Here is a 10,417-nt window from a genome sequence, read left to right on the forward strand (position 1 = left end):
AGTACAGCCAGCACTGTAGCCAGGGAGATACAGCGCTGTATGTGCCTTGCCAGTGTGGACAGGGAGTGAGTTACAGCACTGTAAAGCCACCACCAGCGCTGTAACTCTCAAGTGTAGCCAAGCCCTTAGTTGTCTCTTTTCCAAGATGAAAAGTCCCAGTCTTTTTAATCTCTCCTCATATGGAATTTGTTTCATACCCCTAATAATTTTTGTTGCCCTTCTCTGAACCTTTTCCAATTCCAATATATCTTTTTTGAGATGGGGTGACCATGAACATATCATGAAGTACTGGAAGTACCAGACACACAAGAAGACACCAAAGAGTGCAAAATTACAACAAGAAACCAAGAAAGCTGTAGATGTTGTGCTTCATGGTAGGCTTGAGTAGCCAACTTTAATTTTTGTGATGATTTTAAAATGTGAGTTAAATCTAATAAAATGGTCATGAAACATTTTTCAGTTTTTGCTCTGGTGCCATACAGCCCAACTTTGCCCTCATGGTCTCAACCCTCATCAGCCTTCACCCTCCCCCCCCCGAATATTCCAACACCCCCCCTAATTTCAATTCCTGGGCAAAACACTGTTCAGCAGTGGTTCCCCCTTATCCTGTCAACCATCCCCTCCCTACCTCACGGAGCCAAGGCCGGGAGCTGGGTCGCGGGAACAGATCTCCAGGAACAGCTGGCAGCCCCTGGCGCTGGCTGGGAGTGGATCCCTGATCGGGGAGTCTGGGGCTGGGCCAGGAACGGAGCTGGGTGCCGCTCCCTCCCCACACCCTGTGGGGGCTAGCCTGGGCCCCAGCCGTGCCCCCCTAGTGGGGACACCCTACAGTTTGGGGATCTCTGATGTACAGGGTTTGCAGTTTGGTTCAATGGCTTTCAGCACCCCCACTATAAACATTGTTCTAGCACCCCTGCGGCCAACCCCAGCGAGCTTTGATCAAGCAGCAGAGCCTGGCTGCAGGAGCGGGGGGAAGTGGGCACCACTCCAGGCTGAGACCAAGGCAGGGGGCTAGGCTAGCACATGCAGGACTGGCTCTACTGTTTTTGCTGCCCCAAGCAGCGTGCCAAATTGCTGCTGTGGACGGTGGGGGCAGTCCGTGTGCCGTTAGGGCGGCTCGTGCGTTTCCGCGGTGGCGGCAATTCAGCGGCAGCTTCTGTCTTCAGCTGTCCGCAGGGGCGCAGCTTCTGTCTTCCGGCTGAAGACAGAAGCTGCCGCCGAATTGCCGCCACCGCGGAAACGCGCGTGCCGCCCTAACGGCACACAGACTGCCCCCGCTTGCAGATTGCTGCCCCAAGCACCTGCTTGGAATGATGGTGTCTGGAGCCGGCCCTGAGCACATGCAGCCCCACGTGCCTTACTCCAACTCACAGCTAGCCCAGGTAGGGCTGTCTAGAGGTGCTGCAATCACACCTCCTGTCTGCAGTGTTCATGTACAACTTCAGGGGTTCAGGTACCAAGGCAATGCCTGCCTTAAAATACCAGAAATAGCTCATCCGTTTGGAAGTGATAGCAACTAGCCATAGCATAGGAACACAGAAACTGCCACACTGGATCAGACCAGAGCTCCAAGGTCTGATCAGCAGCTGCAGCACAAATGTTCTGATTCAGCAGAGGCAGCACAGCGGGCAGCGAAGCAAGCGAGATAAAGTGTGTGGGTGTGACTTCCAGAAGAGGAAGAGAAAAGAGAAACATCCCATCCATGTAAAACACAACACAGATACAGAGCAATTTTTTTCATTCTCTCTCCAGGTAGGTGCAGGAGAGGAGTGTGGGATGATGCACCTGAGGAAACAGAGCAGAAGAGACTCCACTGATTGGAAGGCATGAGATGCCAGACTATGTGGCTTGTATTTCAAACTTCATTAACAATCTGTGGAGTACTGTAGGGTGGTGAAGAAATGATTCCATCCAATGCAGCAACCTGTCTCCAACAGTGGCCAGCACCCGATGCCTCAGAGGAAGGGGTAAGAACCCCACAGTCTGTGGATGTGAGATGGTGTGCATCCCCACATTAGGCTCCATCCTGATTTCTAATAGTTAGAAAAATGCCCCAGCATTTAACGTAAAGGTTTATGTCATCTCAGTAACACCTAAAGAAGTGGTTATATTATACACTTAAAACTCTTGCATCTAAAACAGCCTTTGCTATATTAGAAGAAATTATTTCCATGTGGGTAAGGTTTGTAAATTAACTCAGTAAGCTTGCTAATTAATGATCATGCAGCTCTTTAGCCCACAGTTTTTTAAACTCTCCTAAAGGAAATGAAATAGCCTCTTTACAACATGGCTGTCTTAAAAGAAAATAAAAGTGGCACCAATACTGAACTTGCTTGTAAAAGCAGGCTAGTTTGCTCATGGCAGTATGCTGGAAATTAACATGAGGTGAAAAGTATTTCACCAGTATGCTGAAGAGTGACATTGGGACTGTCCAGGGCTGCTGTCAGAAGCTACAAACTAGTTTTATAAGAACATAAGAATGGCCATATTGGATCAGACCAGTATCCTGTCTTCCGACAATGGCCAATGCCAGGTGCTTCAGAGGGAATGAACAGAACAGGTAATCATTAAGTGATCCATCTCCAGTCCCCCATTCCCAGCATTATGTCTCTTTAATAGTGCCTTATAATTAAGGCTAAGATTTTGTCATGGATATTTTTAGTAAAAGTCAGGGACAGATCATGGGCTTCCGTGAATTTTTATTTATTGCCCGTGACCTGTCCCTGACTTTTACTAAAAATATGCATGATAAAATGGGAAGGGACTGGGCAGCTGCAAGTGGCTGGGAGCGCTGGGAGCACTGGGGCCCCCACCACACTTGAGGGCTCAGAGCTCCAGGGTCCCTCTGCTGTTCCCCCCGCCCCACCGCAGAAAGCTGCAGTGTCACTCTGCCCCCTCCCCAGCAGTGGGGAGCTGCAGGAATCACTGATGCCACTGCAGTGGGGAGCTGCAGGGGTCCCTCCACATCCCCATGGCGGCCAGGGGCTCCAGGGGTCCCCTTGAAGCAGAGGGGAGCTGTGGGGATCCCCCTGACACTGCCACAGTGGGGAGCAGCAGGACTCCCCCTGTGACACTCTGTACCTCAGGGGAACACCCTGCACCCCCATGTTCATCCTTATAAAATGATTGTGTGGTATCCAATGCAAAGTTTGTCATGTTGGGTGTCTTTGGAATGCTCATAATGCACTGAGCATTGTTGTTATGGTAATCTTATAGTAATGTTATAGGTTGTAATTTCATGTATATAGCAGCAAAGAGTCCTGTGGCACCTTATAGACTAACAGACGTATTGGAGCATGAGCTTTCGTGGGTCAATACCCACTTCGTTGGACCCGACGAAGTGGACATTCACCCATGAAAGCTCATGCTCCAATACATCTGTTAGGCTGCGCAGCGCTGCAGCAGCAGGTGGTGACCACTGCCCTTGCCAGCGCTGCAAACGCGCAAGCGCGCCAAGCGCAGCAGCCAGCCCCAGCGCGCCGCCCAGCCGCTCCCCGCGCTGTCCCAGAGCTGAGGGGCTGGGGACAGGGAGAGTCAGCGCTTTTTCCTGGCTCCCAGCTGACTACACTAGCGCTCAAAGCAAGCGCCGCCGCCAGCGCTGCCCACAGCGCAGCGAAGTAAGTGTAGCCATAGCCGCGCCTATAAGGTGCCACAGGACTCTTTGCTGCTTTTACAGATCCAGACTAACATGGCTACCCCTCTGATATTTGACTTCATGTATATAGTTATGAGGCTGAAAATGTGTCCTCATGGCTTAAAACAAGCCGAGGCAAATCTCTCCAGGAACAGTGGGGCAGTTCACACCTCATCAGGGCATGTATGGGACAAACCCATCCCAGCCTCACAGGAACAAAGGACACTGGCCTAGGCAGCAAAAAAGGATCTGTTGGACTCTCAAGTGAGTCACCTCCCTTCCTTTGGTCAGTCAGGGGCTATGGTGAGGTAATGCTCACCTGACCCTGAAGGGGGGGCAAAGCCATGAGGGAAGAAAGAACATGATAAAAGGGAGAGACGTTTGCCATGCTCGCTCTCTCTCTTCCACCTCCATCTACAGAAATCACCACCAAGAGACTGAAGCGCTGATCAAAGGGGAGAGCCTGGTTAAGGGCAACCAGCCAGCCTGTAGTGAGAAGCATCTAAGTTTGTAAGGGCATTGAAAGTGTTAAGATCAGCTTAGAACGCATTTTGCTTTTGTTTCATTTGACCAAATCCGACTTATTCATAGATTCATAGACTCTAGGACTGGAAGGGACCTCAAGAGGTCATCAACTTGTTATGCTTTGACTTATAATCACTTAAAATCTATCTTTTGCCGTTAATAAATTTGTTTGTTTTTTCTACCTGAAGCCGTGCATTTGGTTTGAAGTGTGTCAGAGACTCCCCTTGGGATAACAAGCCTGGTGCATATCAATTTCTTTGTTAAATTGATGAAGTCATATAAGCTTGCAGCATCCAGTGGGCATAACTGGACACTGCAAGACAGAGGTTCCTAAGGTTGTATCTGGGACCAGAGATATTGGCCAGTGTCATTCAGTTGCACAATCCAAGGAGCAGCTTACATGCCAGAGGCTGTGCATGAACAGCTCAGGAGTGGGGGTTCTCACAGCAGAGTAGGGTAAGGCTGGCTCCCAGAATCGAGGATTGGAGTGACCTAGCAGCTCATCGGTCCCGATAACACCAGGGGAATGTCTCAGCCTCTACCCCCTGTGGTGGCCAAAGGCTGTGGGGGTCCCCCGCTGCATTATGACAGCCAGGGGCTGTGGGGATCCCCCACCACCATGGCTGGCAGGGAGCTGCGGGGGTCCCCCTGTCTGCCACAGTGGCTGGGAGCTGCAGGTTACCCGCCCTGCCTGCAGCAGCTGGGTATTTGGGGGCCCGCTGCCTCAGGTGATGGTGGCACGTCACAGCTCCCTGCTGCAGGTGCTGAAATCACAGAGGTCTTTGGAAGTCACAATTCCATGACTTCTGCGACCTCCATGACAAAATTGTAGCCTTACTTATAATTCATTATTTTTTGGCCCTTAATTTAGCATAAAATAGTGAGGTGTTGGGGGTGGGGGTTGTGCTTCTCCTTTTGGTAATTCTCACTTTCCATTCACGTTTCTTAATAAGGCTTTCTACTGTTTTATTTTTAAAACAATGATCTTAAGAATGTAATAGTCAACCATTTAAAAAGAAGTTAGTCTCAGGCCACTTGAAAAAAAAATAGTTCTGGCGAAGGTGCCACACAGACAGCCCTGGAGCTATAAGTCTTCACTGTGTACAGAACAGGTACAGCATGTATAGGGGCTGTGCAAGCTTCCTGCACCCTAAGGAACACAAAGTCTATCCCAGATAAGTTTCATGCATAAGAATAATTGTCAGTGATGTTATTGTTTCTCTTTGCACAGTCACAGATTCTTTTCCGTCACAGAGAACTGGTTATATCTTACATATACTTAGTCTGATCTTCATTTTCTTTTGAATTACTTCTTTCACAGTGCATTTTTTTATTCTCTTCATAAAACTTTCTGACCAGGTTCTTTACAATGGAATAACAATTTGTTCAGACCATTTCACAGGGACTTGTTACCCAATTCCCCTTACTGTCACAGATTTACTGGAGTCTTTGGCATTCATCTTATAGTCAGCTTTCCCATGATAAAAGTGTGCACCTACAGGTTAGACTGGTCTACAAATGCTGTGGTTGGGGCGTAAGAGCAAGTTGTGACACTTTTGAAATTCTTTCCTCTACATCATGTGGTGGTTAAAGTGTATTCTGCCCTTTTTGGAATTAATTACAGGCCTCCACGATAAAACTAACATTTCTAAATGTTTACCGTCAGTCTACCATGGCTGGTCTTGCAATTTGGCAGGAATCAAAGGGTATGTCTACACTACAGGATTATTCCGATTTTACAGAAACCGATTTTTGGAAACAGATTGTATAAAGTTGAGTGCACGTGGCCACACTAAGCACATTAATTTGGTGCTGTGTGTCCATGTACCAAGGCTAGCGTCGACTTCCGGAGCGTTGCACTGTGGATAGCTATCCCATAGCTATCCCATAGTTCCTGCAGTCTCCCTCACCCATTGGAATTCTGGGTTGAGATCCCAATGCCTGATGGGGCCAAAATTTGTCACGGGTGGTTATGGGTAAATGTCGTCAGTCAATCCTCCCTCTCTGAAAGCAACGGCAGACAATCATTTTGCGCCCTTTTCCCTGGATTGTCCGGGCAGACACCATAGCACGGCAACCATGGAGCCCGTTCAGCCTTTTTTCACTGTTACCGTATGTCTACTAGATGTTGCTAACAGATGCGGTACTGCAGCGCTACACAGCAGTATCCCTTTGCCTTTTGCAAGTTAGCAAAGACGGTTACCAGCTCTACTATACCGTCTGCTGCTGTCATGGGTGCTCCTGGCCGGCCTCGGTGAGGTCGGCCGGAGGCTCATGGACAAAAATGGGAATGACTCCCCAGGTCATTCTCTTCTTTACGTTTTGTCTAAAGGGAGAATCAGTCTTGCCTAGAATATCAGGCAAGCCTACTAAAGGACCAGAGAGGCAAACGGCCGCTCCGGGTCAGAGCCCCAGACATCCCTCAGAAATGATGAGCTGCATGCCATTCTAGGGGGTGCCCCTGCAACAACTCCCCCCCCCCCCGTTGCTTCCCTCCTCCCCCACCCCTCCTGGGCTACCGTGGCAGTTATTCCCCCATTTGTGTGATGAAGTAATAAAGAATGCATGAATAAGAAACAACACTGACTTTATTGCCTCTGCAAGCAAAGATCAAAGAGGGGAGGGGAGGGCAGCCTCCAGCTGCTATGATATTCCAGGCAGGAGTTAATCTCCATTAGACAAAGCTTAAAGAAGAGAATGACCTGGAGTCATTCCCATTTTTGCCCAGGCGCCCCTGGCCGACCTCACCGAGGCCAGCCAGGAGCACTCATGGGACGACGATGACAGATATCAGTCATACTGTGCCGAAGGCAAGGGAAGGGAAGGGAAGGGGATGCTGCTGTGTAGCACTGCAGCACCGCATCTGCCACCAGTATCCATTAGACATCCGATGACATTGAAAAAAGGCGAGAAAGGATTTTTTCCCTTTGCTTTTATGGAGGGAGGGAGGTGCGGGGGCTGACGACATATACCCTGAACTACCCATGACAATGTTTTTGACCCTTCAGGCATTAGGAGCTCTGCCAAGAATGCAAATGGTTTTCGGAGACTGCAGGAACTGTGGGATAGCTACAGTCATCAGTCGCCCCTCCCTCCGTGAGCGTCCATTTGATTCTTTGGCTTTCTGGTATGCTTGTCTCAGCTCCTTAGTTTCAGGCAGCACTATGTTGAGTCCCTGTTGTGGCCTCTGTCCATCATGGCCTTGGAGATTTTCTCAAATGTTTTGGCATTTCGTCTATTGGAACGGAGTTCTGATAGAACAGATTCATCTCCCCATACAGAGATCAGATTTAGTAACTTCTGTATGGTCCATGCTGGAGCTCTTTTTTGATTCTGGAACTGCATGGTCACCTGTGCTGATCAGCTCTCCACGTGGGCAAATAGGAAATGAAATTCAAAAGTTCGCGGGGCTTTTCCTGTCGACCTGGCCAGTGCATCCAAGTTCAGATAGCTATCCAGAGCGGACACAATGGTGCACTGTGGGATAGCTCCTGGAGGCTAATACCATCGAATTGCGACCACACTAACCCTAATTCGAAATGGCAATACCAATTTGAGCGCTACTCCCTTCGTCGGGAAGTACAGATATCAATATTAAGATCCCTTTATATCAAAATAAAGGGCTTTGTTGTGTGGACGGGTGCAGGGTTAATTCGGTTTAACGCTGCTAAATTCGAGATAAACTCGTAGTGTAGACCAGGCTAAAGGAACATATGCATCAGACATAAGTGAAACACTTAGGCCTGGTCTACACTAGGACTTTAATTCGAATTTAGCAGCGTTAATTCAAATTAACCGTGCACCCGTCCACACCAGGAAGCCATTTAATTCGACATAGAGGGCTCTTTAGTTCGAATTCTGTACTCCTCCCCGACGAGGGGAGTAGTGCTAAATTCGACATGGCCATGTCGAATTAGGCTAGGTGTGGACGGAAATCGACCTTAGTAGCTCCGGGAGCTATCCCACACTGCACCACTCTGTTGACGCTCTGGACAGCAGTCCGAGCTTGGATGTTCTGATCATCCACATCAGCCAGCAGAGCCAGTGGAGGAAGACCCTCTCTCTGTACCAGCGCTCACACAGCGAACGGGAGGAGAGGTGGCGTGAGGAAGACAAGCAGGCGACTCAAACGCTGCTTGGACTAATGAGGGAGCAAATGGACATGCTCCGGCGCCTTGTGCATGTTCTGCAGGACCGCAGGCAGGAGGACAGAGCCCCCCTGCAGTGTATCTGCAACCGCCCTCCCCCGCCACAAAGTCCCATACCCCCCTCACCCAAAATAACCAGAAGGAGGGGCGCCAGGGGCCGTGAAAACTGTCACTGCACCCCAGCAGAGTGCTCAAGTACCCAAAAGCTCTCATACCCTAAATTTTGAGAAGTCCTTTCCTTCCCGCCTCACCCAAGCCCCCGTCCCAGTTTCATCCCCTAACTGTCTAGTTGATAATAAAAAATACTTTTCTGTTAATTACTGTTTCTGTCATGTTCTTTTAGAGGAGACTGTGTTTGAAGGGGGGGAAAGGGGTTGGTAATTGGACAGGACAATCACCTTTACCAGGGTACAGACACGGGGGCAGGATCAGCAGCAGGTCACACACACAGTGCAGTCAGTAGGCACCCTGGTCGGTATGGGAGGTGGTTTGCAGGTTCTGTGTGGGTGGGGGGGTACGTGACTTTGTAGCGGGGGAGGGAGGTTACAGATCTCATGCAATGGTCCCTGTCCTGGACCACAGAGCCACGCAGCAGAGAAATCTGTATCCGTCCTCCCCCGCCACAAGGCCACATAGCCCCCGCACACAGAGTCCCAAAAAGGAGGGATGGCAGGCTCCGTTGAAACAACCAGTCCGGCACTGCAGACCGCTCTGGGAGCAGGAGCCTGTCATTCCTCGAGTTTAGAGGAGGTCTTTACATCACCGCACACCCTACACAGCACAGTCCGCGTCCCAGTTTCAACCCTTTAACGCAAAGTCATCAATAAAGAAACCTTTGTAAAGTTACAGTGGAACATGTATTTTATTTTTAAACGTGTGTTGGAAGTGGGGGAAGCGGGGTGGACAGGGTATGTAACTGCAGATGCTAGTCACCAGTAACTTGGTAAAGAAACAGGGGCAGGTTCAGCTTCTCTGTAAAGAAACTGAACAGTCACAGGTCACGCTGCTCGCTGGTACTTGAAGAGTTCCTTGTCGCTGTGCAAGGCGCCTGCATAGGGCTTCACGAGCCAGGGCATTAGCGGGTAGGCTGGGTCCCCGATGATCACTATAGGCATCTGCACATCCCCAAGAGTTATTTTGTGATCCGGGAAGAAACTACCTTCCTGCAGGCGTCTAAACAGACCAGAGTTCCTGAAAACACGTGCATCATGAACTTTGCCTGGCCACCCGACGTTGATGTTGGTAAAACGTCCCCCATGGTCCACCAGTGCTCGCAGCACCATTGAAAAGTAGCCCTATTTCTCAGCAGCTGACTGTGGAAGAGGTGGACGATAAGGTGCGAGGAGTTGACAACGGCCATAACTGCAGCGGGCTCCGTGCTCGCAGTGCTGTGGCGCCCGCGCTGTCACTGAGCAGAAAAGTGCACGAACAGATTGCCCACAGGCGCTTTCAGGGGGGGAGGGAGGGAGGGAGGGCGTGATTGACAGTTCAATGACGACAGTTACCCAAAACCACCCTCGACACATTTTTCCCCCAGCATGCATTGGGGGGAAATCCCAGAATTCCAATGGGCAGCGGGGAGTGCGGGAACTGTGGGATAGCTTCCCACAGTGCACCGCTTCCAAAGTCGACGCTGGCCCCGTTACTGTGGACTCACACAGTCGAATTAGTGTATTTAGTGTGGATACACAAATTCGACTTCATAACGTCGATTCCACAAATTCGACTTAAGTTGATTCGAAATAGTCTTGTAGTGTAGACACACCCTTGGATCATTTTGAGAATGGCCAAAAGCATGGGCAGCATAAGCAGGGGAAGGCTGTGCCTCCCCAAACAGCCTGGTGTGGTCTGGCTCACACTGCCCCCCTGACACTCTCCTGCCTGCTTCAGTTCCCTTCCCGCTCTTCTGTGGCCAAGAGGCTGGGGCAGGCAGGTTGGGGCAAAGGCATACAAGGCTGGGGCTGAGGCCATGCCACATCACCCATCCACCCCGTGCTGGGACCGGGCTGCGCCCCCCCTGCCCCCAGTGCTCTGGGGGAGCTCCACCCGCTTAGTGCTCTGGGCTGGGAGTGCTCCAGCCATGCCGCCTGCCCAGTGCTGGGGCTAGGGG

The sequence above is a fragment of the Mauremys reevesii genome, linkage group 2 (assembly GCF_016161935.1).
Source record: "Mauremys reevesii isolate NIE-2019 linkage group 2, ASM1616193v1, whole genome shotgun sequence".
NCBI lineage: Eukaryota > Metazoa > Chordata > Testudines > Geoemydidae > Mauremys > Mauremys reevesii.